We start from the raw sequence: 3,448 nt of genomic DNA, 5'->3' as shown, positions 1-3,448 counted from the left end.
TGTCAAAAAGGAACATTGTGTTGAATGTGTTGTCCAGAAAAATCTTGAATATCCTGATACCTTAGTAGACAAGTCAAGACTTTTTGTGCAAAAAGTCAGGATGGAACAATAACGCTTGTAGACACTGCCCATATTTATTAGAAGCAAAAGAAAAAATTAGAATTTAGTGGCCTATGCCTAAACATGATTGGCAATTTTAATATCATAGACAACCTAAGTATTTTTCTTTTTTTTTTTCAATTTAAGCTTCTTTAATGTTGATGAAAGGTATTTGTAGTTCATATAAACCACACTTATGTGAAGGATAGCAGATGCTTCATATAAATTATCACTTTGATATACATATCTTGCGGTTTATGAGAAAAGAGAAAAAATAATACATCGGTTTTGCTACCTTTTAATGGGTTTTTTTTAAGGGATTGTTTTTTAGGTCTTGTCAGCAACATCAAACGAAAGGTACTGAGTATTCCACAGGGTACAGAGTGCTGCCAAGCACCTTAGAAAAATTACATGACATGGAGAAAATGTGCTTCTTGCTCCTTGAAGAGCTTACAGTCTAGGGATTTGACAACTCACAGTCTTAGGAACTGAGTGAACAACAAAGTAAGGCAAATTCTTCATCCCCTAGAGCTACTGTGGACTGAATCATTTTAGAATTTGGAATTAATCCAATCAAGATGAGAGACAAGACTAAATTTGGCCGAGAATTCATTCAGGCTCGCATAGTTTTTATTAACATCCGTCTAGTAAACAGAATGGACCTAACAGACAACTAAAAGTAGACTAGATCTCTTGAAGTGCAAGGGCTAAAACAACTTAATTGTGGTTACTTATTTTAAAAAGCAAACATACTGAATGGTGTAACTAGGGTGATTACACTAGTTTAAAAATAGGCCAGGTACTGACACTGCATTCCCCTCATGCATTGCTCATTTAAAATAGTGAATATTAAAATCTGTGGGCTTTACATCTAACCCACCAAAAGCCCACCACAAATGTTCTGTGTATCAAATATCCACCTTATGTGTACTACGAAAGTTTTATTTATGTCCCATTAAGTCAAAAGTAAATAGTCAAATTATAGTAAGCTGATGACCTGCATATTTTCATATGGATGAATGTCAGTATATCTAAATAGGAAATAAATGGTGATCCTATCTACCTATATAAAAAAATAGAATATTTTTCGAGATTTTGCATACTCCTCACTATAAGAAGAGGTATGCAGGTTTTAAGGTTTCACAATCAGTTGTCAGAAAAACAGCAGTTATGCCTGCAGTATCTCGTTAGCATCTGACTCGATTATTTTTAGATTACATTGTTTAGAAGACATTGTAAACCCATCTAAAAATTTGTAATTATTTTGAGAGGTTCCAATGTTAACCCTAGAATCATCATCAGAAAGAGTAACAATGTGATGTAGAAGAAGAGCTAATCAACATGACTAAAAATATGCTCATATTCAGAAAAACAATCTGGTCATCTGGAAACAATCACAGCTACAACCTAGGGAACACTCCCATATGGGATACTGATCTGGCCAAGGCACACTTTCTAGGCAGGAAAACTCTCAGATCAGGGTGAATTTAGGCCACTTCAGAGAAGCTGCCTATAAACATCCAGACAGACCTTCTTAGGCAGCAGAACTGGTCCAATTCCTCTCAAAGCAGTTTGACACTACCCTACCCACATCAACCCAAGGCTTGAAGTTAAGTCAAAAGAGCGTACTTGAGCAAAAGTGAACAGATGTGTAAACTCTAGCACATTCTTATTGCTGTATTAAGTCTGAAGATGAGCATATCCTACCCACAACAGTATTGTTCCAGGAAGGAGGGTAGGAGTAGTGGTAAATTAGAAAATAGAATATTAATTGCCCAATTAATAGAAAAGTAAAAACATGTTTCAAAATCTACAATAAACCTGTATCCAAAGGAGTCCTATATGTCAGTGATGTGCTGGACTTTGAATTCTGTGGTACAACTTTGCATTGGACTCTGGCCTACTGGGCTGGGTACGGCTTGCTTCCTGCCTGTTGAAGGGTGAATACGCTACACAGAGCTATGATGGTTTCTACTGAGTGGTAAAATTCACAAAAGTTCCAGGTTCATCATACCAGGATCATTCCTTGTGCAAAGTTTGATGTAGATAAAGATAAAGTGGTTTCTTGGTCAATAATTGCAATTTCTTTCTTTTAAAGTCAGTGGGTTTCTTGTATAGTTCTATTACAATTGGCCCAGGTTTAATTTCATCCATCTCCATGAAAGCAAAACACTTGGTGCTGGTAAACCTTTTTTTAGGCTTGTAGTGTTTGAATTCAAAGAAGATAGCTGCACCTTTGGTTAATTTTTCAACATGCTTCTGGAGATCAATGTCCACATTAAAATGAACATATGTATCTTCTTTTCTTGAAGCCACAGGAGTATCTTGCACAGGAGTTAAGTCTATGCCATTCAGATCCTTTACTCTAACTGTAATATAGGGATCGATGCACTGCCCAGCATCTTTCAAACCAATTTTCTCAATTCCGATAGTGAGTAATGTCATTTCTGGCTCCGATGGCAACCTTGGTCTCTAAAGTATTGGGAACTCTAGCAGGAAAAGAATCAGGAGACCCTGCTCCAGCACCACCCTCTTCTTCATCTTCTTCAAGTTCCAAATTCTCTTCTTTACCAGGTGCCAAAATTCTTCTTAATGGGACAGGCTGAACATCAAGTGGGAATTCTTTATTATATGTAAGAATATTCTTCAGGATTGGTTCTAGCTTCTTCAGGTACTCCAGTTTAAATTCTTCTTGAGACTGTGTGGACTGTAAAGCTGCACTTCACAATTCCAAGCATGTTGCAGTTTTGCCTATGGTTTTCTTTTGTTCTTCTGTGAATTCAGAATTATTGTGCTGAGCTTGGGGCTCTTTTTGTAGATGTCTTGCTAATGTCTGATACTCATCTATCGCCTCCACCAGCTGTCCCCAAGAGTCGAAGTCGGCGCCTCTCCTAAAACTGGCACCCCAGTGCTGCAGCAGACTCCGGGTCACCTCCAACATGGCCGGTCCCCACCCTATCCCCTCCAGCCCCTACCCTAGCAAGGCCCGGTTCTAGGGCACCATCCTCTCCGGGCCTGACCCCAACATTAACACGGCCAGGAGGAACTGCTACTTCCACCACTGCCACCCGCCAAGGAGCCGCCCAAGCCCATTGTCAAGGCTATCTTGGGTGGTAAGGGCTTCCCTCTATAGACCCAACCAAGTAGCTTTGGCTTCCAGTGCAAAAACTCGTATATGTGGATCAAGTCCTTTGAAGAACTATCACGGTTTTAGTGCTATTATCTATGCACTATTCTACTTTCAAATAGTCATGATGGAAAGTTTAATAACCAAACATTTCGCATGTTCACACACTATGACTAAAGGGTATTATCACAATATACATTACTATTTTTTATATCTATATCT

General features: G+C 38.6%; 1 pseudogene across 1 annotated transcript; it reads right to left on the bottom strand.

Annotated features, from left to right (window-relative positions):
- Positions 1 to 1,999: 1,999 nt before the first annotated feature.
- Positions 2,000 to 3,040, bottom strand: LOC100590697 (annotated as a pseudogene). Its single transcript, XR_178555.3, has one exon. The product of XR_178555.3 is annotated as an axin interactor, dorsalization-associated protein pseudogene (transcript).
- Between the last annotated feature and the right edge of the window lie 408 nt (positions 3,041 to 3,448).

The sequence above is a fragment of the Nomascus leucogenys genome, chromosome 7b (assembly GCF_006542625.1).
Source record: "Nomascus leucogenys isolate Asia chromosome 7b, Asia_NLE_v1, whole genome shotgun sequence".
NCBI classification, from domain to species: domain Eukaryota; kingdom Metazoa; phylum Chordata; class Mammalia; order Primates; family Hylobatidae; genus Nomascus; species Nomascus leucogenys.
Note: the sequence above shows the minus strand (reverse complement) of the source record. Positions and strands in the feature narration are given on the sequence as shown.